At 48.7% G+C, this 26,988-nt stretch overlaps 1 protein-coding gene across 1 annotated transcript in view; it reads right to left on the bottom strand.

Moving 5' to 3' along the window:
- CUEDC1 (CUE domain containing 1) overlaps positions 1-26,264 on the bottom strand; it is an 87,618-nt gene extending 61,354 nt beyond the window's left edge. The window contains exon 1 of the mRNA XM_080924466.1: positions 26,123-26,264. The gene's annotated coding sequence lies outside the window, so the exon portion shown is untranslated. The remainder of the gene's footprint in view (positions 1-26,122) is intronic.
- Positions 26,265-26,988: the final 724 nt, after the last annotated feature.

The following is a 26,988-nucleotide window of genomic DNA, read 5'->3' as shown; positions in this document are numbered from 1 at the left end:
CCATTACAGATGGTTGTGAGCCACCATGTGGTTCCCTGGAATTGAACTCAGGACCTCTGGAAGAGCAGTCAGTGCTCTTACCCGCTGAGCCATCTCTCCAGCCTGAGCCACCTTCTTAAAGGCAAGTGACACCAGTGTCCAAGGTGTGCCTGATGCCCATTTCTTACTGGGCAAGTCGACATCAGGGACTCTGTCTGCAGACCTGACTTCCAATATTAAGTCTCTACCTGTAACACCTTTGATCCCAGCACTCAGAGGGCAGAGGCAGGCAGGTCTCTGCGAGTTCTAGGCCAGCCTGGTCTACAGAATAAGTTCCAGAACAGCTAGGGCTACGCAGAGAAACCCTATCTTAAAACAACCCTTCCCAAAAAAATAAGAGCTCTACCTGAACCTGTATAAAGGGGCCCCCACAGCCTGGTGCTGGGAACTCTGCCCGATTGTGAATTGATATGGTAAATAATCTGCACCACCCCCCCCCACCCCCGCTCCTAGAGAGCAGAAGGCTTTGGCACTGGGTGTGGTCCATAGACAATTCTTACAAAGCACCTCCCCAACTCCAGGATCAGCCAGGGATACCCGGGACCCTTTTTCCCCTAATGACAGAAACCACAGCCTCTCTGCCTTAAGGGCTTGAGGGAAGACAAAGAAAGTGGAATCCATTGAGAGGAGGTCAGAGGTATTCCTAACAAGGGACGGCCTTAAGAGATACCATGCATGCCTACTTCCCAGGCTCCAGACAGCAGCTAAGTCTCAGACAGCTGTGCCCATGAGAATAACTGCTCAAACACTTTTAGGCAGAATTTTCTTTTTTACTTAAAAAGGATGGGGGGAATAGATATTCACATTTCACATCTGCTGTGAGACCTAAGAAATCTAATTAAGAGCTGGAAGCCTCAGAGGAAGGGGTATGCTGTGGTCAAAGCAGGAAGGTAGAAACCACTCTTCCGTGGTAATTCCTGCAGGCAGAAAGCGCCACAAGCAGCCAAACAGTCGCAAACAGAACGTTCCCCCTTTCCCAGGTGGCCCTCCTGTCCTGACAGCATCTCTTGTCATCCCTGGAGATTCTTGACAGTAGAGGCCAATCCCCAGTCTCTCCTAATCCAGTCGATACACAAGAGTTAAAGCTGCTACTCAGGAGGCTGAGGCAGCTGGACCACAAGTTCAAAACCAGCCTGGGACAACTTAGTAGGAGTCTGCCTCAAAATAAAAAGTAAACAATGGATGCTGGCAGGGCACTTGCCTGGGGGGGGGGGAGAAGCTCTGCATTCAATTTAGTTAACATAGTAACAGAAGGAAGGGGCAATTTGCAGCTAAAGGGTCTCCCATTCATTTGGAAGATTCATTCTCTTATTCAAAATACAGATGGGGTGGGGGATCCTGGAAAGACTGCTCACTGGCTCTGTTCTTTCAGGGGCCCTAAGTTTAATTCCAGGCACCTACACGGCAGCTCCCAACCGTCTGTAATTCCAGCTCCAGCCGTCCGATGTGCGCTTCTGGCCTCCAAGCACACACAGGCAAGGATGCAGGCAAAGTATCATACATATAAACCAATAAGATATTCTTTTTAAAAAACTGCTGATGGAGCTATAGCAAGTGCCCGGTGCTGTGGAGGCAGTTACAAAACACCTGTAGTGAGGGGAATGGTGGTGGTTAAATGGTCACATGGTCTTTAATTGAGTCAAGGTCACTTGGGGCCAGAAAATCGTGAGTGTCTGTCTGGGCAGTAACTCTCACAAAGGCATGGACTTGGAGGACATCATCTGGAAGAGACTATGCTTTTTTTTTTTTTTTTTTTGTGATGGCAGTGCCCAAGTAGGGCTCCTTCAGCTACATTCCCAAAGGGTACGGAAGGGAACTTTCCCGAGAATCCGTGAGATCACACACGCAGGGCAAACACAGTAGAGAGGACTTAAAGTTCCCGGCTAAAGATGTCTGTCTCAAGAAGACACAAATCCAGGTCCAGGGAGCACCAGGCTGGAAACCTCCTTGGGATCTCCGGTGAGTCCCGTGGAACTATACACCTCTTCCCTCTGGGAAACCAGGTGGCATCATGCCACCTCCAGACGTGACACTGTGCGCATCATTCTGTACAATGCCCTTCCCCAACTCTTCCACATCTCTTCCTCTCCAGAGTCTAATCCAGTCACCACAACAGTTCTCAACCCTGGACGCTCTTGAAGACAGATCATCCCCTGTTGGAGAAGGCATTTAACCGCAACCCTCGCCTCTAGCCACAAATACCAGTAGTGTCCCTTTTCTGCAAAGTGAAACAACCAAAGATGACTTTGAACACTCCAGTGTTTCCTAGGAAGCAAAAACTGTCCCATTTGTGACCCACAGCACTGGAAGTATGGGCCTCAATTCTAGGTGTGTCTCTCATCCAGGCATGGTGGCTCATGCCTAAAGTCCCAACCCTGGGGAGGCTGAGGCAGGAGAATTGCTGCAAGTTGATGCCAGCAGAGGCTACGAGGTAAAATTGTGTCTCAAAAACACAAAACACTGGCCGGCAAGATGGCTCAGTGGGGAAAGGTGCTGACAAGCCTGACAGCAAGAGTTCAGTCCTCAGAACCCCACACTGGAAGGAGAAAACCAACTCCAAAAGTTGTCTTCTGACTGTCATATGTCAGCTTATTTGTACACACACACATACACACAAGTCTTTTAGAAAAGAAGAACAAATGCCAGCACTTGGGAGACAGAAGCACGCAAATCTCTATGAGTTCAAGGTCAGCCTGGTCTTCAGAGTGAGTTCCAGAGCAGCCAGGGCTACACGGTGAAACTCTGTCTTGAAAATGAGTAAACAACAAACAAACAAAAAAAAAACAAACTCAACGACATGTAACTGTTTTTAAAAGACACAAAATCTCATCTGAGCCCTGATAACACCAGAGCAGGATTTGCTGTTCTAATGAACAGTAAAGAGGACAGAGGGCTGCTGAGGAAAGACGTTCCCCGATGGCTTAGGTTGCTCTGCTTGATGAACAATTCCAAAACCAGCAGAAAAGTCTGTCACTTCTTAGTCCCCAGTGTGTCTGCTGATTCCTCCATCAGACCAAGTCTCCTGGTATGAGAATAGCATTGGCTTTCCCCTCCCCGACAAGGCTCCGGAGCGGTGGGCGGTGCCTCTTCCTTTATGCTTATCAAGAAAAGTTTGGAAAGTTCATGAGTGCCTTCCTCCTCAAGCCCAGATGACAAAGGCCCTTTAAATGATACCAATTTGGCCAATTAATGGACACAACAAGGAAGAGTCACAGGGAGATGACAGAGATGTGGAGGAGTAGAATCTGGTCACCAGATCTTGGTCCCAGTGTCTGGTCCTGAGTGAGACCCACCATGCTTTCCTGGGTGGGTATAAATGGCCAGAGTCCTTACCCATGGGTGCTCTTGTTCCAGAGTTGCCACACTCCCACCAGACCTGGAAGGCAGGCCCCAAGGTTGGAAGCAAGGAGCTGTAGTCCACCAGCCAGGATGCTGTTTCCTCAGACTAACAGTGACTTGGGAACAAAGTGACAGGCATAACAGCTCTCCTGCGTTTTTGTTTTGTTTACCTTTATTTTGTGTGCATTGGTGTTTTGCCCACATGTATGTCTAGGTGAGAGTGTCAGATCTTGAGGGTACAGACAGTTGTGAGTTGCTATGTGGGTGCTGGGATTTGAACCCAGTCCTCTGGAAGAGCAGCCAGTACTCTTCACCACCGAGCCATCTCTTTGGTTCCAGCCTTCCTGGTTTTTATATTTGAGGAGTATAACGGTAAAATATGAACGGTGAGAATGCCGGATGCCGGAACTGACCCGCTGCAAAGACAGCAAAGCCCACATTTCCCCTACACCCACTGGCTGGCACTCTTGCACAAGAGTACAGACTGGGGCTGGAGAGATAGCTCAGTGGTTAATAGCATCAACTGCTCTTCCAGAGGTCCTGAGTTCAAATCCCACCAACCACATCGTGACTCACAACCATCTGTAATGAGATCTGATGACCCTCTTCTGATGTGTCTGAAGAAAGCAACGATGTTACTCACATACATTAAAAAAAAAAAAAAAAAAAAAAAAAAAAGAGTGCCGACAGTGTAGTCGCCTTACATTGACAAATAGTGGTTCTTTCTCTTCCCTCTCTATTCCTCTCATTTTCTCTCCAACCCCCTTGCAGCCCAAGTTTCTTCTCCTTCTAACTCCCTAAGTAGTCAGTGACGGTCTTGGGTCTTGAAATTTTGAGCCTCCTGCCTTTACTTCCCCAGTTCTGGTATAACACACGTGTGCCACCACACCCAATTTTTATGCTCTGCTGTATATTAAACTTGGTAGGTTAGGCAACCAGTCCACCAACAGAGCTACCTCCCAGCTCCAAGGTTATACATGTTACCTATTTGGTACCCAGCAAAGAATCTGCTTAGGTGGCCGTGGCTAGTGTGATGCGATCAGCATCGGACTTCCCACACTACGGTGCACAGTGTGACTTTCCTCTCTCCTTTCAACTGCACAGACAGCCCTGTTGCCTGGAGACTGGGCACACTCTTCTGTTCACTCTCCCTTTCATTCCCCAGCGACGGGTCTGAAAACAGTGGCCTTCAGGAAATATGCTTGGGGCCAGGGCAAGGGAGTGAGGAGAGGCCGGGGTGGCCTCTCCTCCCAGGCAGCCCCTCCCCCATCCTCTCTGTCATCCTTTTCCTCCCCAGGTCTGAAAGGCCCAGCGAACCAAAAGGCTCCCACAGGGAACAAGGCCCCCTTTGAAAGCCAGTGTTTGCCTGGGGCTGCCTGCAGACAAGGGTTGCCATGGTCACTGCTCACCTTTGCCAGCCAAGCCCAGGCAGGCCCAGAAGAGCAGCTTAAGCCACCAGACGCCCCACCTCTAACCCCTTCTAGGGGCCCAACTGTTGTATTAAACACACCTGCCCTGAGCCCCTATAGCTGTTGGAAGGAGACAGTTGGGGAACCTCTAGACTGAAAACCTTACACCGGAAGGGACCAGAGCATTGAGGTCCCTCCCAGAGACACCAAGAAACCTCAGAGCTTGGAGCCACCTTGCTGAGGAGCAGTTTGCCAGAGCCATACTGCCTCAGGACCTGCCCTGCCTCCTGGGCCAGAGCCTGGCTGTGCTGCTAATGGGAATGACTTATTTATGTAATTCATTATCACTGGGGCCTGGATCCAAGAGAGATGGGTGGAGGCCAGGCCCCAGCTGCTGAGAGGAAAGGGAGGGGCTGGCCTGGGACTCCCGTCTGGACCTGGCAGCCACAGAGCTTGCTGCTAGAGACAGCAGGGACAAAGGCAGTGAGGAAAGGGGACAGGGCTAGACACTAGATTCTGTGGGGCTCTTGACAGAGAGAGTGGCCAGAAACTAGCTGTGCCTTGGAGAATTTGGAGAATGCAACCTTTAAACTGTTCTGTGGTCCACGGGGCTTCTTCATCTAAAAAAAAAAAAAAAAAAAACAACAACAACAAAAAAAAAAACAAAAACAAAAACAAAAACAAAAGGCAGGCAGTGGTGTGCGCACCTTTAATCCCAGCACTCAGGAGGCAGAGGCAGATGGATCTCTGTGATTTTGAAGCCTGATCAATAAAATGAGTTCCAGAACAGCTAAGGCTACACAGAGAAACCCTTGTCTCGAAAAACAAAATAACAAAATAAAACAAAAAACTCTGCAACTTTAGGACATAAATGCTCTCTTGTCCAACAGGAGGCCTCAAATACCTGACCCAGGATGGAAAGGAAGAACCTAGAAACTTCCAGAATTCTGCAGTCATCCCTATGGAGTAGCAGGCAAACAGGTGAGGCTTGGAGGGACAGGTGGCTGGAGTTGGCGCCTGAGATGGAGACAGTGTGTCTGCCTCAGCACTAACACCCCAGACAGGGCCTGACTAATAGGAAGATCCTCACTCAGCCTCTGAGAGGCCCAGGCTGCCTCTGTGACTGACAGTCTCTCCATTCCTCTGCTCCTGCTCCAGTTCCCAGCGGCTCAGGGACTACACCTCTCCGATCTTGGAATTGGTCTCGGGTTTTCCTTTCCTTCCTCTTCCCTCCCCTCCCCTCTCTGTCTCTGTCTCCCTCCTGGATATCTTATATACCATGCTGGAACTCCCCACAGAGCTGAGGATGTACGAACTGCTGCTTCCACTTCCCCACGTATGTGAGGCTCAAACCTGGAGATTTGTATTAGGGAAACACTCTTCCAACCAAGCTACATCACTAGCCCTGTGGCCTCAGTTCCTAATAATAATATTAATGTTTCACTGATCACCGGTTTCCTGTGATCCTCACAATACCCCCTTGAGGAAGGGAGGAAACACTGGCCATTTTTAGGAAGTCTGCCCAGGTCAAATCACCAGCAAGTGAAGAACAAGAGTCCAAACCTAGCTGTTCAGTTTTCACCTCCTCGGTATAAAAATGCTTACACGGGAGTCTTTAAAGAGCAAAGCAAAACCCCAAAGGGGTGAGATGATCTCCTTATAGGTACACAGCCAGTTGGGGTAGTGCAAGGACAAGGACCAGCGTGCTAAATCCGGACCAACATCCTCTCCTGGTCACACCATTTCAACCACAGAAACAGCTGTGTTTATGTAGGGGAGAGATACACATTTGCTCTCTGTTTTACAAGGTTATGATCCAGTAGCCTATAAACCTGCCTTACTTCCTCCAGCAAAAGCCTGGCTGGCCCTGGCCACCTGACCCCCACATCCTGTTCCATGATTTCCCCACAAACAGCCCCCATGCCTTGAGCAAGACTTTTCAGTTCTATCATATAGACCGAACCATGCCCTGTTCGGGTGGTACAATGTCCCAAGGTTCTCAGTGAGATCCCACCCAATCCAGCTCACATTGAGTGGTCCCTTAGAGTTCTTAGATCTCGCTGCCAGATATTATCCAACCAACCCTTTTCAACCTGGTCCAAGGAGGTAAGCTTGGCATGCTTCTGAGTACGTTCCCAGTTCAGGTCTCTACTGTGAGAATGTCTTCACCCCGTTCATAAGGGAAAATCCTGTAGTGATATGCGGAAACCATAGGACCATGTCTACAGATCACAGCTGATTGGACCAGCAGAAGGCAGACTCACATGAGTCAATTAGATTCTTCCCCAGGAAGGTGTTTGATTCACGGTCCAGTCACTGTTTGCTCTCTGGTTACTAGAAAGAGGGTGGGTATATTTGAGAACCAAGAGACTATGATGTCAAATTCACATTCACAAAAGCAGGAACATCCAGCAGGTACCCCAGGCAGAGGCACCTGGGAGGCCAGCTGTGCTTCCTGTCCTCAGTTCCTCAATTCTCCCATGACTTCCATAGCTCTGTCTGAACCAAGGCAGGCTGGTCTTACCATTCCCCTACACAGAAAAGAAACGGGTTCCAGACATGGCATTCACAAATGAATGTCAACGCCAACACGTCATCCTGCCATGGTTAAAAGCCCTGCCATGTGACTCTTCAATGCGATCTCTCACCTCCCTCTGGGCCTAAGTAGCAGGTGTTCTCTTCCTGTCCGAGTAAAAACACAGTGACCGGGTAAACAACTCAGCCAGAGGCACTTGGGTAGAGCTACCATGAGCGAGGGAAAATATAAAAGTCTGTGCTTCGGAAGCTGAAGATAGTCCTCTGTCCCTCTCCCCTCCCAGATCCCCATGCTACCTGACCAGCTCTGGGCAGGGAAGTGTGAACAGAAGTAACAGGCCAAGTGTGGTGGTCCATTCCTCTAACCCCAGTCACTTCAGGGACTGAAGTCAAGGGTTCCAGACCAGTCTTGGGTATATAGAGTGAGTTCCAGGCCAGGCTGGGGTCCATAGCAAGGGCCTGAGATAGCTTAGCAGGTAAAAGTGCTACATCATGCTCACACACATACAGATACAATGAGAAAAAAAAAATTTTAATGGAGAGGACAGGACAAAGTCTCACTATGTAGTCCAGTCTGGCCTGAAATTCTTTATGTAGACCAGGTTAGCCTTGAATGTGCAGATATCCATCTGACTCTACCTACTAAGTAAATGGTTCCTCCTCCTTCTGTTTCTGTCATCACCTAGAAGGTCAGGATCCAGATGGAGTGGTCACAAGTCAAGAACTCCTCAGGCGCATCAGCTTCTCCATGAGCAAAGTGCACCAGGAACCAGACATGGTGGCACACTCCTTTAATCCCAGCACTTGAGAGGCAGAAAGAAGGTGGGTCTCTGAGTTGGAAGCCAACCTATATAGCAATTTCCGGAAGAGACAGGGTTATATAGACAGACACTGTTTCAAAAAGCAGCAACAAAAATCCACACCTCAACTGTGTTAAGCCAGTGGACATCAGAGTTTGGTTACCACTGAGATGCGGTCAGAGGCATGAAGCAGCAGTTTGTGCCCTCTGGCACATTCCCCTGTTCCATGGGATACTGTGTAACATTAATTGTGTAACATACATCTGTCTAACCAGTATTTGCACACCAAAACCAGGTACGGAGCTGGGCATAGCCAAGAACACAGCAGTTAAAAATACACACACATGCTCTTCCGGTCCCAGGCGCTGCGGCAGCCGCGGGTTACCATGCAGACATGGCCAAGCCCACACCACACACAACCAGTCCCACAAATGGCACAGAAATGGCATCAAGAAACCCCGGTCACAAAGATATGAATCTCTTAAGGGGGTTGACCCCAAGGTCCTGAGGAACATGGGTTTCGCCAAGAAGCACAAGAAAGGCCTGAAGAAGATACAGGCCAGCAATGCAAAGGCAGTGAGCGCACATGCAGAGGCCATCAGGGGCCTGTGAAGCCTGAAGCCATCAAGCCCAAGATGCCAAAGGGCTCCAACCACAAACTCAGCCGTCTGGCTTTCATCGATCACCCCAAACTTGGGAAGAGGATTGGTAGCTACATGGCCAAGGGTGGTAGGCTCTGCCAGCTAAAGCCCAAGGCTCAAACCAAGGCAGAGGCCAAAGCTCCAGCTAAGGCCCAGGCTTCGGCTCCAGCTCAGACTTCCAAAGGTGCCCAGGCCCCTGTGAAGGCTCTGTAGAAAAGGCTCCTGCCAGTGTGAAGACAGAGACTGCGGTGACACACCCATCCACCCACTATTTGCAGATGTCCAGTGTCCTATGCTGTTTTTACGAATAAACTTGAGACAAGAAACACACACACACACACACACACACACACCAGCTACTCAGAAGAAGCCCCACATCTGATGGCCCAAGGAGCCTGCAGGCTTGGGATACAAAGAAACAGTTCTCCAGGTGCAAAAGTAGCACTCCCACCCAGACCCTGGCTAAGCAGAGCCTCAGACAAGCTAGTGACCCAGGGGCAGAGAATGTTCCAGTGAGGAACTCCAGGAGGGTAGCTGCCAAGCAGCAGTTCACACTGGATTTTCACACCTTGGACTCCACCTAGTTCCTTCTGCCAGCCCAAGACTGTGGTGGCCACAGACAAACACCCTCCTTGTCCCCCAGGCACAGAAGGGAAGGGGGAAGCCTTGGGTGGGTGGGTGGGGAATCCTGGAGACAAGAGGAAGGCTGCAGGAAACAGGAACAGCAGGACACAGTTCATCTGTCTCCTCCCTCCTCTGTACATAAGCAGTCTGCTCTGGAATTGTCTCCTAGCTTACCATGAAGTGGAAACGTCCTCATCGTCTGAGCTTTTCTCCCTGAGTCCCACTTAGCAAAGCACCGACCATTGCAATCAGCACTCTACCCGGTGACTGGCTGTTGGTGCTTTTTGTTATGCCAAAAGCAAGTTAAGAAGACTCTTAGGCAGGGTTGTCATATACGGTTACATAGGCTGTTCACAGCACAAAGTGCCCAGTCAGAGGGTCAGAGAGGGCTGGAATCCAGCCCACCATCTGCTTACCAGGCTGAGGACCCTGGAGGAAGGGGACCTTCTTCTAGCTGACCCAAAGGTATATGGCAGGACTTGGTGATGGGTACAAGAGAATTCATTGTGTTGACACTGTGTGTGTGTGACATTTATTATAGTAAGAGTTTAAATCAAGGGCCAGAGGTATAGCTTAGTAGTGTGTTCCTATGGCAAACTCAAAGCCCTGGGTTCTATTCTTAGTACTACATAAGCCAGACATCGTGGCACAAAGCTTAACTGCAAAGGCTAAAGGGACACTTTCAGAAGTTCAAGGTCATCCTGGAGATACATAGTGAGGTTGAAGGTCAGCTTTGGTCACATAAGATCCGATCTCAAAAATTCAAATAAAATCAAAGCCAGGCACAGTGGTACCCATCTTTAATCCGAGTACTCAGGAGATAGAGAGGCAGGTGGATCTCTGAGTTAACTTAGAGACCAGCCTGGTCTTCACAGCAACTTCTAAGACAGCCAGAGCTACATCGAGACCCTGCCTCAAACAAGCAAGCAAACAAAAACAAAATAAACAAATGAATAAGCAAATAAATAGGTAAAGCAAAAACTAAAGTAAGAAAAATTCCACTCAGAAGGTAGGTATGTTACTGGGACAGATTAATGTCTTCTGTCTTCAATTCCCATATCCAAAAGAACAGCAGGCCACAGGCTGGGGTAAGAACTAAACTGAATAAGTAAAAAAATGTCTGAGCAGAACAGGTCTTCTTCCAGACGGAAGCTCTTCACAGTAGCCCCTGCTGCTGGCTGGGGACAGGAAGGAAACAGAGGCAAATGGAACACACAGAGGGGGAAAAGAAAAGCAAACACTTTAGGAAATGTGTGACCAGCATCTGGAGTCTGCAAAAGGAACCACCCTGCTATTGTTCCTAAACATCTGGGAGTTCTCACGGCACCCCCTGGTCTCCTCCTGGGCACCCTTCTTATTTCCTTGGGGTTCTCACTCAGCTCTGAGTCTGAGGTAAGGTCACAGGTCACCATTCCACAGAGAGGTCAAAGAGAGTGGCTCAGAACAGGATGTGTTCCTCAGCCTCTCATGGCCAGATTACAGGCTGGGCAGGACACACGTGGAAGGCTGGCAGCTGGAATCTGAGAAAGAACAGCATGTCCCCACAGACAGTCCAGAGAACCTGGCACTGTCACAGAAGGGTCTGCTGCCTTCAAAAGTCAAAACTATTTTTCCATTGCCTAGTCTTAGACATTTAGAATGATTTTTTTTTTTTTTTAACTAGTACTAAGGATCAAGCTTTGGGCTTTGCTTACAGGCAAAATTATAGATTTCATGGTAGAATGAATTTTTATGCCAATATCTTCAACATAACTATCACTGTGAGCTCACTCGTCCTTTGTGTGTGTGCGCGTGTGTGTGTGTGCGTGTGTGTGTGTGTGTGTGCACTTGTATGCATATGAAAGCTAAAAGATCACCTTGTGCCTTGATCCTCAGGGAATATCTACCTTTGGTTGCTCTTGTGGCTGCTACCTTTGAGACAGGGTTTCTCTACGTAGCCCTGGCTGTCCTGGAACTCACTCTGTAGATCAGGCTGGCCTAGAGTTCAGAGATCTGCATGCCTCTGCCGTCCCCCACCACCACAGTGCTAGGCTTAAAGGCATGTCCAGCTACTTTTTACCCCCCACTAAAAAGAGCTCCCTCATTGATCTGGAATTCACCAAGCAGAAGAGGCTGGTTTGCTAGCAAGTCCTAAGGACCCTCTAGTTTCCACTTCCCCAGGTCTGAGATTATAAATACATGCCACCATGCCTGCCCTGCTTTTGTTTCTGAGACAGGTTCTTACTATGAGCATGGGCTGACTTGGAACTCACAGAGCTCTGTCTGTCTCCGTCTCCCAAATGCTGGGATTAAGTGATGTGCCATCAAAATGCGGGGGTATTTTCTGTTCTTATTTCATGGTATTTTAGCTTTTTATTTTACATACATGAGTGTTCTGCCTGTTGTATATATGTGTACCACACATGTGCCTGGTGGCTGTGGAGGTCAGAAGGCTTTGGATCCCCTAAAACTGGGGTTATAGATGGTTGACAACCAGCATGTGGATGCTGGGTCCTGAAGACAGGCCCTTCCTTTGTAAGAGTAACAAGTGTTCTTAACTGCTGAGCTAGCTCTCCAGCCCTTATTTTGTTTTTTCGACCCCTAACTGTTTGGTGTGCAGGTTCTGGGGATCAAACCTGGGTCCTCATTAGGAGTCATCTTTCCATTCTTAGTCATTTACTTTTAATGACATTTTATCCATTTCTCTCTAAGAGTCTCCCAGGGTCTCAGAACCCTATGAAGGGATGGTAGCACCAAGAGTGGTAACAGCGGGAAGCTAAGGGCCCTTCCAAGGCCTCTGGAGGTACTGCATCTTGGGCAGCAATTGTCAAAGCCTAGGCATCTGTCTAGGTGACAAGACACAGATGGTTTCTGGCTTCAGTCAAACACCATGTCACTGGAACTCTTTCTTTTCAAGGACAAAAACTAATAGGATGATCCATTCCCTTATTAAATCAACTCTTAAGAAAAGAAAAGTCATCTGTGTCCCCAGCCCTCTATCCACTGGACACAAGCTGTTCCGTGGCTTGTCACCTAGATGCACTGACCATCTTTCCTTTCCTGTCAAAAAGTATTCACTGTTCCCGGCAGTTTGTTGAATCCCTACCAGCCACTGAAGTTGTGCTAACTCGGCTTAAAGACAGGCTTCAAAATACAGAGCCATGGCGGGGGTGGGGGGTTGGGGGGGAATGAGGGGTAGGGGGAAGGGTAGAAGTAGGGGTGCCACTTGTGGATCTTTAGCTTCTAGGGGTGCAACCCCTCTCGGCAGTGAGTAAAAAGCTACCTGATGAAGGTCCTTCTCTGTCCCTGCAGAATCTCCTCAGCTCGGTCCCAAACTTCCAAACTTAGAAACAGCTGTTTCCTCAGAACTCTAAAAACAGTTCTCCTAAGTGCAGCTCCTCATTCCTCCCAGGACTGCAATCGGAACACTTAATCTTCGGAGGTTCAGTTTATCCCTCCCTCAATTCTAGGAAGGGTCCCAGCACAGCTGTGTGACAAAGTACCTAGTGAGACCCAGCAGGGGCTTTTTGAGTTCAAATCCCACCTCCTGGACTACCTAGGGAGATGGCTTTAGATAAGTTAATTTGACCTTCTCTGCCTCCTTTTCCTCTGGTGAACTGGCAACAATCTGACCTCCCGGAGCTCAGCAGGTAAAAGTGCTTGCCTTACAAGCCTGATGACATGAGTTGGAACCCTGGAACAGACATGAAAAAGTAAATAAATAAAAATAAAAGCCAGACAGATGCTTCCTATTGGTAATCCTACATTCTGACCTCGAGATGGAATAGAAATTGGCAAAATCAAAAGACCCTAACTTAAAATAAAACAAAAGGCCACCAAGGGAAAGGAGAAAAGCAACTCCTAGATAATTATCCTCTGACCTCCACATCCATGCCAAGGTTCATGTGTGAGTGCACACACACACACACACACACATAGTCTCTCTCAATAGATCTCTATGATAATAACAATACTATCTCCTCTAGTAAATATAATAATAACAATAAAATACAGTAAGACTCCTACATGAGTAGAAAGCTTTCTGGCATCCAGTAAGCATACAACAAATGTAGCTGGTTACTGGACCATCACAGCAGTCCTGTGCCATTGGAGTTGTTACTTCTACTTCTGTTTGACAGGTGTGCTCTACAGCCATTTGCTCTTGTGGAAAAAATAACACACCAGAGCTGCCTCGTGGCACAGGCCTGAAATCCAGCTACCCATGAGACCAAGGGAGGAAACTCTCCAAGTTCAAGGCCATCATGGGCTACAGAGGGAACTGAAAGCTTGGCCTCTATGACTCAGTGAGATCCAGGCTCAGAATAAAAAGGTAGAAGGAAGGGAGAGAACAAGGCTCAGAGGTAGGCACTATCAATGGCAAAGCCCAAGTACCCATGGGGCTAGGTATGGTGGCTCACACCTATAATCGCAGCAGACCAGTTGGTGGCAGAGGAACAAAAGGACCACAAGTTCACAGCCAGCCTGGTCTATATAACAAGCTTCAACTTGAACAGCACTGTGCAAAGCAACCCTTTCTTCCAGAAGTGGTGAGACCCAGCTCTCTGTGAGTTCTTTAGTTCTGTGGTTTGGTTTGGTTTGGTTTGGTTGTTTGTTTTGTTTTGTTTTTATTTTTGAGACAGGTTCTCACTATGTACCCCAGACTGGTGTGGAGGGTGCAGATCAGGGGTGGCCTCAAACTCACAGAGATCCACTTGCCTGTACCTTCCAAGTGCTGGGACTAAAGTCATGTTCCATGAGGTCTGGAGAGACCCTATCCCCCCCCCAAAAAAAAATTAGGAAAAGAAGAAAGGAAAGAAGGAAAAAGAGAGGAAGGAAGAAAAAGAAAGACAGGAAGAAGGGGAGCACAGGTTAGAAGGTGACGGTGGCATGACCGGCTGAGCATGGCGCTGCCCTTACACAGCAGAGCTTCCTCGGGAGCTCGAGCTGTACATTCTAATGCGCACACACAAGGCCCCCCTGCATTAACACACTCCTTCTTCCTAGCCTCCTGCATCAGCATCAAAATCCAGTCTCCACTCTCTAGGCCCCCAGAAAGGCAGTGGATGTCTCGAGGAAGTGATGTGTGGCTTGCCAAACAAAATTAATTTCTGTTCTTTTTCATCTTCTAGGGAAAAAAAAAAAAAAAAAAAAAAAAAAAACAATCCAGAGCATCCTTAGGGAAAGGATGCCACCATCCCAAAGTGACGAGGACGACTCAAGGCTAGGGCCCACACCAGCTTCCACAAGTCTCAGACTCTCTCGGGAGGCTCCTGGGCTGTCAGCAATTCTGTGAAAGGTCAGCATAAATCACTTGGGAAGCATTTGTGTAGGCATGGTCTCTCACACATGCGTGCTTGCCAAACCCATATATTTTAGAAACATCTGTACTGTCTTCACTCTGGGTTCAGAGCGAGCAAACTACAGGGGCATTTCCCTGACACTCAGAAGGCTGCCCTGCCGCTCCTGCTTATGGATGTTCCCAACCTGAGGAGAACTCACTGAAGATATCTACACACACCTCCAAACTCCCCAGCAGAAGCAAAGAATCTGGTGAAACCTCTAGATGTCGGTCAATGGTGTGTGCGGAAAGAAACAATCTAAACACAAGGACGCCCTCATGTCCCAGGTCCCAACGGATCTAGCAAAGGGTGCAAGCCACATCTTTCGGGTCCACTGTCAACACTTAACAGAAGGCTTCTCTACGTACTCTTGTCAAATGCTTTCCTTGTACTTCGAGACCGAGGTGGCTCACCACTAACTGAGGAACACACACACACACACACTCACACACTCACTCACTCATGTTAGCAATCCTGATTAAATATATTCGATGTTTGTAAGATAGGGCTTCATAATAGCTGTCCCGGAACTCACTCTGTAGACCAGGCTGGTCTCCAACTCAGAGATCCACCTGCCTCTGCTTCCGCATCGCTGGAATTAAAGGCATTCACCACCACACCTGACTGACAAATAAATTTTTTTTAAAAAAAAGTCTTCTCCTCCAGAGAACTGGGGTGTGGTCCATCTCCCGAGTTAGGCAGCTTACAAACAGACTGAGATGAGAAGACAAGAACTAAACACTATAGCCTTGGCTGTTATCATTAAGTGGTTACGTGCCTTCTAAAAAAGAACAGTAACAGCTTGTTTGTTGAGAATATCTGCTATACTGAGCTAAGGTTTAGCGGGTATTTGATTCTCGTTGACAATCATTAAGACTATCATTACTCTTGTTGATATTAGGAAACTAATACTGAGCAACATTGAGTAACTGCCTCCTCCCTCCCCCCGCCTCCCTGCAAGCAGCATCCACAAGCACAGAGTGGATTTAAACACAGATAGTCAGGGGGGTTGTCTTTGTTTTTCTTTGCAAGCAAGTGATTCAGTTCTGCTGTCAAGTGAGACAGGGTCTCAAGCAGCCCAGGTTGGCCTCACACTTATTGTGTAGCTGAAGATAACCTTCAATTTCTCACCTACCTGTCTCTACCTTTCCAGTACCGGAATTACACTCATGAACCACCATGTTTTCTTCTTCCTTCTTTCTTTCCTTCCTTCCCTCCTTTCTTTCTTTCTTTCTCTATTTATTTACTTATTTATTTATATCTCACAACATTATGTATATGAGTATTTCGTCTGAATGTATGTGTATGTACCACACCATGTCTGATGCCTATGGAGTCCAGAAGAGACTGTCAGATCTCCTGGAACTGGAGTTATACATAGTTGTAATCTGCCATGTAGATGTTGGGAATGGAACCTGGGTCCTCTGGAAGAGCAGATAGTGCTTTTAGCCACTGAGCATCTCTCCAGCCCCAACCACCACACTATATTTCATATGGTACTGAACATGGGAACCCAGGGCTTCATACATGCTACTAAAAAACTCTTATCAACTGATTTGTATCCACGGTTCTTAACCAATACCCTTCATCTTTTCAATGTGTGTGGTGTTCTGGGACTACAAATTCCTCCAGGAGCAGGCAGTCATTTCAAGATCCTCTCTGGCTTTAAAGTCCAAGTTTCTCTTTTAGAAATAAAATGTGTATAATGGTATTTTATCTACGATCCCAGCACTCTGGAGACAGAGATGGATGGATCTCTGTGAGCAAGTTCTAGGCTAGTCAAAGCTACACAATAAAACCAGGTGTGGGAGTGAGAGTTGGGGGGGGGGGAGAAAGGGATGGTAGCACATGCCTTTAATCCTAGCACTCAGAAGGCAGAAGCAGGTAGGCCTGAGTTTGAGGCCTGCCTAGTCTACAAAACAAGTTCCAGGACTGCCAGGGTTACACAGAGAAACCCTGTCTCAATAAAGAAAATGAAAAATCAAATTCAGAATGTTACAACTCACTAAGATGGACAAAAACATCTATGTATGCCTCGCCCAGAAGGAGGCAGGAGGAAAACCTCTACTGTCCTAGGGTAATGATGGTCTCTGTGAAATCACCAGGCTGGCCCCAAAGTGTCTTGGGAAAATTGACAGCTTGAGGTCTCAGAGAATCCTCAGCATGCAAAGGTCTGCAAGTCTGCAACCATTACTTCTTCGACTTATGTTTGCCCTTTTTATAAAGACAGTCAAACACAAGAAAATGTTACCCATCAGAGGCTAGTTCATGGCAGGAGTTCACTATACAGTGCACTATACAGTGCAGAATGGCCTCAGTCTAATCACCCTCTGAGGATTGGGATTACAGGTATGTATGTGCCACTGTCCCATGGAAGGGATGGTCTCCTTTTTTTAATTCGAAGCTTAGAGAGAGGTCAGGAATGGGTACTGCTCTTCCACAGGGCTCACACAGTGGCTCATAAACAGCCCTTTCTCTAGCTCCAATGGGACTCAATCTCTTTTCTCCTCCAAGGACCCCTGTGCACATATAAGGTGCACATACATGCACAGTTTGTGTGTGCACACATACATAAACAGAAAATAAATCTTTAAAAGTTTTTTTAAGCATCTGTAGGGGCTGGAGAGGTGGCTCAGCAGTTAAAGAGCACTCGCTGCTCTTGAAGAGGACCCAAGATTGGCTCCCAGATCCTACACAGCCATTCACAACTGACTCCTGCTTGAGGGCATGTAACGTCTTCTTATCTCCAAGGGGACTAAGCATATGTGGTGCAAATATATCCATCAGGAAAACAATCATAACACATAAATAATCTAAAAAAAAACCTGTGTGAATGTGTGTGTAAGAGAGAGAGATAACATGCCACGTGTGTGTCCTCAGAGGCTAGAAGAGCGAGTCAGATTTCCCTGGAGCTACAGTTACAGGTGCTTCCATCTGACACAGGAGTTGGGTCTCTGAAAGAATAGGCAGTACTCTTAGCTGCTGGCCATTTCTGTAGACCAGAAGGAGCTAGTCTTAAGGATGCCAGCACAAGATGTAATTGACCTTTTACCATGCTGAGCTTGCTTTCTCCACCTGCTTGTAGGAAAACTACCTCACCCAGGTCATTTGTGGGTATGATTTCCCTATGGCCTAAGCCTGTGGTTTTCATGTCTTCTAATGGGCCATGGGGTTCTGACCGGCACATATATTTTCATATACCTGAGTGACCCCCCACACCAACTGTGCCAGTCCAGCTTCCAGTCACTCATTGCTGCTTTCTGGCTCCATCTCAGACTCACCTCTTTCCCCTGCTCAGCCCAGAAATTCCTTGTCCACCCACCTCATTACTTCTGTACAGACAACAGGGAAAGTCCCTCCAAATGGGCCTCTCCCTGACTCTCAGAGCACTCAGCTCCTGGTACAGCCTGGAACTGAAACCAATCTCAGAACCAAACCAAGTGAAATCATTTCCTGCGCCTGGCCACCCTACACAACCACAAAGCATCTTTGCCTGAGCCAAGCTCCAAATCCAGCTTTGGAAAAGGCAAAGCTTTTAACTGCTGAGCCATCTTCCCAGACCTGCTTTTTAAAACGTACTTAAATTCTTAAATTCTCCCCCTCCCTCCCTCTCTCTCCCTCTCTCCCTCCCTCCCTCCCTCTCTCTCCCTCTCTCCCTCCCTCCCTCCCTCTCTCTCCTCCCCCCATCATGGATATAAAAGCAGTAAACCCTTCAAACAGCTGAGACATGCCTTCAATTCCATTTTCTCACTGTATCCCAAGATCTCACTGAATACTTCAGGCTGTCCTTGAACACGAGGTTTTCTGGGAGTGCTGGGATTACAGGCATGCACAACCATGCCTCCCTGACTAATTAAGCGCTGACTGTCTTGGAATTTACTATGTAGACCAGGCTGGCGTCAAATTCACAGAAATTCATCAGCATGCCTCTGCCTCCCAAGTGTTGGGATTGAAGGCGTATGCCACCGTGCCCAGTCTGATTTATTCTTAATGAGTCCCTTTTGAGAGCAAATCTGTTTTCTTCTGAGACTTTTGTAGCTATTTTGTTCACTGTGCTGAGATTGTCATAATGCATGTTTTCCCTAAACGCTGAAGCCTTTTATGTTTGAGGCGGGGTTGGAGAAAAAGGAAAAAGCCATATTTATGAACTCGCCTGCCCTTGATGATCTTTGGAAGAATTACACATTTTGAGAAGGCTCTCCAGATGTACTTTGTTAACCCTGCCCTTGCCCCCTCAGCCTATCAGGATCCTTTTTTGCTAATGGGAGCAATCATGAAATGATTGTACCATAGGCCCAGCAAGTAAATGGTCACAGAGAATTAACTTGGATTAGCTACTGTTTGCTCATTCCTTCTGCAGGGTTTACTGAGGGCCTCAATCCCTGTGCAGAACTCAGGGAGCTGACTAGAATGAAGTGAATAACCCAGTAGCCCCAAGCACAAATGTCTTTTGAATAGACCGGATGATTCTGAAGCCAGGTACTGACAAATGTCCAGTTATTTCCAGCTTCCATGCCTCTTTTCCCAAGGCTTGGACTCCATCCTATTTGACTTTGGGTCACTCCCAGAGAGCATAAGCCTGTCTCAGGACCCAGGCAAGGCATGAGTTCCAATTGCTGAGCAGGTAGAATTTACATCTTGACTCTAAATCCATGGACAGACTGCCCTCTGCCACACAGCAGTCTTCAGTGACTCCACAGCACAAAGGAGAGGGTAAGCCAGATTCAAGCAACCCTTCAACCTCAAAACTTCCAGCTTTCATCCCACTATAACCGACCAGACACGAACCTCCAGGGACCTCCACTTCATCTTCCTGTCTGCAGATGAACTTCTTAAACCACAAAAATGAATGAATCTTGTTCCTATTTCCCAAGCCCTTTGGAGCTGGGGGGAAGGGACGTTCCCCTCTGCTCCAATGAGTCACTTTTCTTACTCATTACAGCTTATCTGGAACATCTTCACACACACACACACACACACACACTTTGCAATTTAAATTCATTCACCTCTGGTCATCTGTCTAGTGAGCAGCTGTGTTCTTAGCATCACAGCTTGTAAGACGTCTGTCTCTTCAGTGTTCGCTGAAGGTGTTATAAGAAGCGACTGTGGCTTAGCTATGAAGACCACAAAAACCAGCCTGGAGAAACAGCCCAGCAGCTATGAGCACCAGAGACTCTACCAGACTGATTTCCAGCACCCACATGGTTGCTAACAACCATCTGTAACTCCGGTGCCAAGAACTAGCCGGCCCTCTTTTGGCATCTGCAGGCAGCAGGCACAAATGTGGTGTACAACATACATGCAGGCAAAATATCCATGCACATAAATAAAAATAATCATTAAAAAAGCACAAAACCAGCCAGGCATGGTGGTTAATGTCTATAATCTCAACATTTTAGGGCACGGAAGAGGCAAAAGGAGTTTGAGGCCCAGCCTAGGCTACAGAGTGAGTTCCAGGCCAGCTTGGTTTACAGAGGGAGACTATGTCTCAAAAAAACAAATCTAAGCTTGCCATAGTAGCTTAGGCTATAGTCCCAGCACTTGGGAGGCAGAGCTAGGAAGAGAGTAGGGCTTCAAGGCCAGTGTAGGCTGATATAGTAAGTTTCAGGTCAACCTGGGCTAAAATGAGACAGTCTCAAAAACAACAACAAAAGGGCTGGAGAGATGGCTCAGCGGTTAAGAGACAGAAAAGATAGTGACAGGCTAGAGAGATGACTCAGCAGTTAAGAGCACTGACAGCTCTTCCAGAGGTCCTGAGTTCAATTCCCAGCAACCACATGGTGGCTGGCTCACAACCATCTGTAATGAGATCCCGCAACAGTGTATTCACATATATAAAATACCAGAAGATAAATAGCAACAACAACAACAAAAAGAAACAAAACAAAACCTGCAAAGACAAACAAACAATGTATTCAGGAAGTTGACCACACTGCAGGGTTTCTGCCTTACCTGGCAAAGATTTTACAGGATCAAAACAAAACAAAACAAAAAACAAACAAACAAACAAAAAACACCTAACATGCCTCACACACCACACGCCAGCCCACAGGGCTATACTAGCATCTCAGAGCAGGAACATGCTGGGGCCAGATGGAGTGCCTGGAAGACAATTGCCACTTCCCCAATCTTCCCCAAGCCTTGTCTGCTCTGGCAGCTCTTCTGACCGGCAATTACCCGCTTATTCGGTATTTCACCTTGTTTTCACTCTATGGGGGCTGGGCACGGGTTCTCTGGGCTTCGCATCAGTATTCTAGGCCTGAGCTACACCCCTGACCCCAGAGTTCCATCTCACAGCTCTTGCCAGAGTTTATCCTGCTACTGGACTTCAGGCCTCTTGAGGACAGGACCATCTTGGTGAGCTTTGTGCCTAGGTCAGGCCTAACTGGCTGGCCAGCAGCTCTTAGCAGAACACGTTGAGCAGAGCCTACCAGACCTGTTCCAATGACTAGACACTGCATTGGCAGACCTTGAGTACAGCACCCCCAACCCTGCCACTTTGAGATACACAACCTCAGGCATGTTATTTAATCTCTTGATACTTCTTAGGTCTCTGTTTCCTCACCTGAGAAATGAATGTCATCTCACGGGGTCTCATGAGAAAGCTAGTTCTCCTAACCACTGAGCCATCTTTCCAGCCCGGGAATTAAGAATGCACAGGATTCACTGAAGGGATGGCTCAGCACTTAAGAGCTCTTGTAGAAGACCTAATTTCCATTCCCAGCACCCACATGGTAGCTCACAATTATCCATAACTGCAGTTCCAGAGGCACAGTGGTGTGCATGCAGCTAAAACACTCAGACACATAAAATGAACGAATCTTTAATAATATTCTTTAAAGCAAAACACACACACGCACACATCCCATCAAGCAGAAGCAGTGGATATCTGAGTTTTCGGCCGGCCTGGTCTACACAGCAAATTCCAGGCCATCGAAGGCTACAGAGTGAGACCGAGTCTCAAACAGACAAAAACAAAACAAAAAGAACAAATCTAACCATGGCAAGGATTGGCTTCTTGGTGGACTGAGAGTATGTTTTGACGTGTGTGTGTGTGTGAGTCTGTGTGTGTGTGTGTGTGTGTGTGTGTGTGTGCGCGCGCGCGCGCGTGTGTGTGGTGTAGACCTTTATCCACTATACCATATCCCAATGCTTCTTCCTTCACAGGAAGGAAAACTTTTACTAACCACTCCACTTGTCGACCCTGCCACACCCTCACTAGGTGCCTTGTCCCTTGGGACCAACACTAACTTTTTAAAAAAGCCATTAAACCCTACTGAGTCATTTCACGCTTCCTACCTCACTCTGACATTTTAGCAGTCATACACCTCCACTTATCGTCCCCTCCCCCCAACACCACATCTGTCCCGGCCTCTACAGTTTTGACCAAAGATTATTTCCTTAGCCGCAAGTATCGGAGCTCGTGAGCCCACGTACAGAAATAACAGCAACTATCAAAGGGGCTCTATCTGTCTGGCGACACCTTCGAAGAATGAGATGCGGAAGCTTATGAAGAAAGCTTCGGAGTAAGATCAAGAGCCCCGTGGAGATGAGTCAGTAAGTACCAGGAATCCTGTAAGCCATGGTGCTAGGGGTGGAACTCGGTGGTAGAGCATGCACTTAGCATGGGAAAAGCCCCGAATCCAATTTCCAGCACCACAAAAACCAAACCAAACCACGACGATTTCCTAGTAGAAATGGACACGAAGGGCTGGAGAGATTGCTCAGCAGTTAAGAGCACTGGCTGCTCTTCCAGAGGTTCCGAGTTCAATTCCCAGCAACCACATGGTGGCTCACAGCCATCTGTAATGAGATCTGATGCTTTCTTCTGGTGTGTCTGAGAACAGTAACAGTGTACTCAATATATATTTTTAAAATATCTTGTTTTTTTTTAAAAATGGGCATGAAAATAGAGTGGCTGCTTCCTGGAGTGCAGGTTACACATCTGTATGCAGCCAAGAACTCCTTGAAGATCCTTGACACCCCGTAGTAGAAAAGCACTGGCTGTATGTTTTTTAAGAAGGGAGTTGTGCTCCCAAGCAATTACTCCATCTACTGTTTATGAATGGGTTTATGATTTGCTTTGGTTTTGAGGTTTTGGATTTGGTTTGGTTTAAAAAAAAAAAGAATTTTTCTGTGTAGCCCTGTTGTCCTAAAACTCACTCTGTAGACCAGGCTGTCCTCGAACTCAGAAATCCACCTGCTTCTGTTTCCTGAGTGTTGGGAGTAAAGGTATGTGCCACCACAACCTCCTAGCTATATTTATAAATGGTTTTATTTTATTTTATTTGACACAGGGTCTACCATAACCCAGGCTGGTCTCAAACTCTCTATGTAGCCAAGGATGACCTTGAACTTCTGATCCCTTTGCCTCCACCTCCCCAGGGCTTGGATGACAAGCTTATGCCACCATACCCAGTTTATAGGATGCTGGGAGTTGAACCTTGGGTTTGGGGGATGTTAGGAAAGTACATGAGCATTCTACCAACTTAGCTGCATCCCAGCCCCATGACTTCTTTTGAAGATGAGGACTTTAGCTGCTTCCTTAGGAAGGGATTTATTACATTGCTCCGGCACATCAGCAGTATCTCTTGGTGGCTGGAAGCAGAGAGGATTCAATGGCAGAGCAGCCAAAGGAACTCACATGCTGAGTCTACCCACCAACATCTGAAAGCCAGAGCTCCAGCAGAAAGGTAAGTCCTAGTCACAAGGGAAGGGGAATCTTGCATGCTACCAAGACATCCTCCAATTCCCATATCCTAGACCACAGTCAATCTGGATCCTCAGCCCTAACTGTAGCTTGTCATGATGCAGGAGCCAGCAAACCCCAGGCACCTCCTGCTCCAGCTCACCTTGCCTGGTCAGAGGTGAGCCCAAGACTCTGAAAAATTCTGAGTTCTGTTCTTAGTAACAGCAGGGTGACTTTAGGGAACTCTAAAGGAAAAGGGGGGGGGTCTGCACATCAAGCCCTGTACTCACTAGCTAAAGAAAAGTCCTCGTGAGCTGGATGGCATGGGATGAGGTAGGCTGCAGGTTAGATCCATGGAGTCAGAACTTCTTATCACACTAAAACCAGAAATGCCATTGTTGCATTTTATGAGATGGGAGTTCCACTTCCAAACATTGCCTCTGCATTGGCTATTTGTGACTGGCTTTTAAGACCATGCTAGCGGCATCATTCAAAGCACATTCAGGTGCTCTGGACCATCAGAGCTGGTGTGAGCCTAAGAAAGACTTCTCATTACTGAGGCAGATAAGTCTAACATGGAAGATCCTGGGCTCCTCCAGATCTCAAGCAGGTGTAGATGAACAGACACCTGCACAGCACCCCAACAGCCCAGCATCCAGAGCATCATGGGTAAGAACAGCAGACCCACCATCTTTGGGACTGTACAGGGGATGAACCCCAATGGCTTGTCTGTCCTCCACTCGTGTTCTGAAGTCTCAAGACGTGAAAAGAACTGCAAATACCCAGATTGTTTTCTTGGGAAAATCTGCCTCAAGGCTTCCCCAGAAGTCTCTTCTTCCACACTTACCAATACTCTCCATATGGCCCCTCAACCTCCTGTCCTTAAGACAAACAAACACTCCTGAAAATGTCTTCCACACTTACCCACACTTGTCCTTTTGTTTCTCTCTAACTCAGTAGCCCTTTGGCCTTAACACTCCCCACTAAACAGACAGCAAACTTGGTCCTGGGAGAATGGCCACCTCAGTTGCCCCTGTCCTCTAGCCAACTGGATGGAGCTGGGAGCTGGGCCAGAGCTTCCAGGTCTCCATGGCCACAAGTTCAAAGTGGCATGAGAAAGAACCTCACAATATTCCTACTTTGGGCCCCCTGGGATTATGTACTAACTACTCCAAAAAGGCCCGAACTAGATTACAAACTCTAGTACAGGGGTCTTAATTAGAACCCCAGTTGCAAGGGGGTATATTACCCATCTGGTAGTGTGCATGAATTGCACCAGCACTTGTGCAAGTTGGGGAAGTGTGGTTAGAGTATAGCTTTCACCAGATCCTAAAGAAGCCCTTGTTCTAACTCTCACACTTGGTCTTCCCCATCTCTCCCGAGCCCTGAGCCACCCTAACTGCCCATAGCCTTTGCTTTCCAAGGCTGTACCCAGCTGTTTCCTTGTCTCCAGCTCCTTCCAGCAGGAGAGCATGGACCAGCGATTTCCAGTCTAACCCTAGTGGATGCAAGCCAGCTGCACAAGCCAGCTGCACAAAAAGTGCCACACTCCATTCAAATGGAGGTCCCACTTCACATTTGATCCAGCAGGGGCCAAACTTCATGAGATGACATCTATAAAGAGACTTAGTATCACTCACTTCCTTCAAACAGCATAGTGAACCCCATCAGCCTGTAAAGAACAGCAAGGCTGGTAGGTCCAGAGCACCCCCAGAATCCCTTCTCCTGGGCCAGGTGGTTCAGGGTGTTGCAAGGTGTATTTCCCGGGTTTCAGGCTACCCAAGGAACAGGTGGGAATCAAGGCACATGGTCTTCTGTCCGACACCACCTCCAGGGTGTCTCATCACTATATTCCCAATTATCCCCCCTCCCAGCCTCTATTCTTACAATAAGTAAATAAACAAACAAATAAAGGAAATCTAAAATCTCTCTTCCTTAAAACACCCTCTCCAGGAAATTAATAGAGTATAAATTTCTTGAAGCTAAAACTTTTTATTAAGGGGAAAAAATGGACAAGCCCGTGCTGGGGTGCAAAGCCACCAACCACTCAGGGAGAAAACCAAGAGCGCGGAAGGAATAAAGGCAAGCCCAGGCCCCCTGGAGCTCAGCGCCCCAGGCACTTAGAGTCCGAGGGGCGGGGGAGCAGGGGCGGGGATAGCGCATTCTGAACTTTCTCCAGCCGGGTCGCGGAGAGACGCAGCTCCCAGGGGACCGGGTGGGACCAGAAAAGGCTGAGCCGACCGGTGACCACGGCGGGAGCAGGAAACGATTTTCCCCTCCCCCTAAAAGGAGTTCAGCTCCCAGCCCAGGCCCCCGCCTCGCCATCGCCATTCAGGCTGCGCCCCCAAGCCCGGGCGAAGCCGGGAGGGTGTCCACACAAAGCGGGGAACCGGGGAGCAGAGACCCCGGACGAGCAGGCTCCCCAAGGCCTCGCATCCCTACCCCACGGCGCCGGCCGGCCGGCGACCACCCCTCGGATCGCGGCCCCGGGCTTCGCACGCCTCCTGCTCCCAGGACCGGGGACGAGGCGGGCAGCCGCGGAAGGGAGGGCGGCCGGGGACCTGCCGTGGGCTCTCGGCCACCGCGCGAGGACTCAAACTCGCGACGGCCCGGCCCTCGCGGCCGCGCCTCGGCGATGCTCCCGGGGAAGGTGGGGCCGCCGGGCCGGGGTGGAGCGCGGCGCCGGCGAGCTCGCGCTGGGGGCGGCGAGAGCGAATCGGGGTCTTACCGAGCACCGCACGCGCGTCCGCTCCCGCGGGGCCGCTGGGGCCGGGCGGCGGGGGAGGGGCGCGGTCCCGCGGCGGCGGCGGCGGCGGCGGGCCCGGCTCGGTGGCGCGGCGGCGCGGCTGGGCGCCGGGAGGCGGAGAAAGCGAGGCGAGGCCGGCTTCCTAGCGGCGGGCGGCGAGAAATGCAGCTGTCCCTGCGAAGCTGCCGGCGGGGCCACAAGTGGGGCCGCGCGGGGAGGAGCGGGGCTGCGCGCGCGGCGGGGCTCAGGCTGCGACACCCCCAGACCCTCTCCCCAGGACGGGAAGCAGGAATAGGGGTCAGGAGGCCAATGCGGTTGCGAGGGATAAGGGGCAAGGGGCAGCTGAGGACATTGGGACGACAATCTCTTCTGTTCTTTCCCGCGCCATCTGCACGGACCGCTCCTCTTGAGGATCGGTGATCTTCCCTTTATGGCCAGGTGCTGTGTTTGGGCTCTGCCAACTTGGGGAGCACCTTAAAAGGTTGTTGATGCAAGGAGACCCGAGACATGGGAGATTTGGGAAAGAGGGGGACCTTAGTGTAAGGCTGGCCTGAAAGTTTGTAGACATATACCAGGAGTGAGGGCTGCAGAAGGTGCACGAACCTCTGGGCCTTGTGACAGCAGGAGTGTGGGGAAAGTGGCAGCTCTGTGGAGTTAGGGTTCAGGCAAGGTAATAAAATCTAATATCGAGGCCAAGAGGAAGTTATGGCGTTGATGAGGAAAATCAAAGTCACACCCAGTTCACCCTATAGTTACCACCCCCTAACATCTTATCTCCACCCAACTTTCAACACTGCTTCGAGGCTTCTGAGCCTCCACAAAGGGTTCCACTAGCAGTTTAATAAACT

Source organism: Micromys minutus, assembly GCF_963924665.1.
Source record: "Micromys minutus genome assembly, chromosome: 10".
NCBI classification, from domain to species: domain Eukaryota; kingdom Metazoa; phylum Chordata; class Mammalia; order Rodentia; family Muridae; genus Micromys; species Micromys minutus.
Note: the sequence above shows the minus strand (reverse complement) of the source record. Positions and strands in the feature narration are given on the sequence as shown.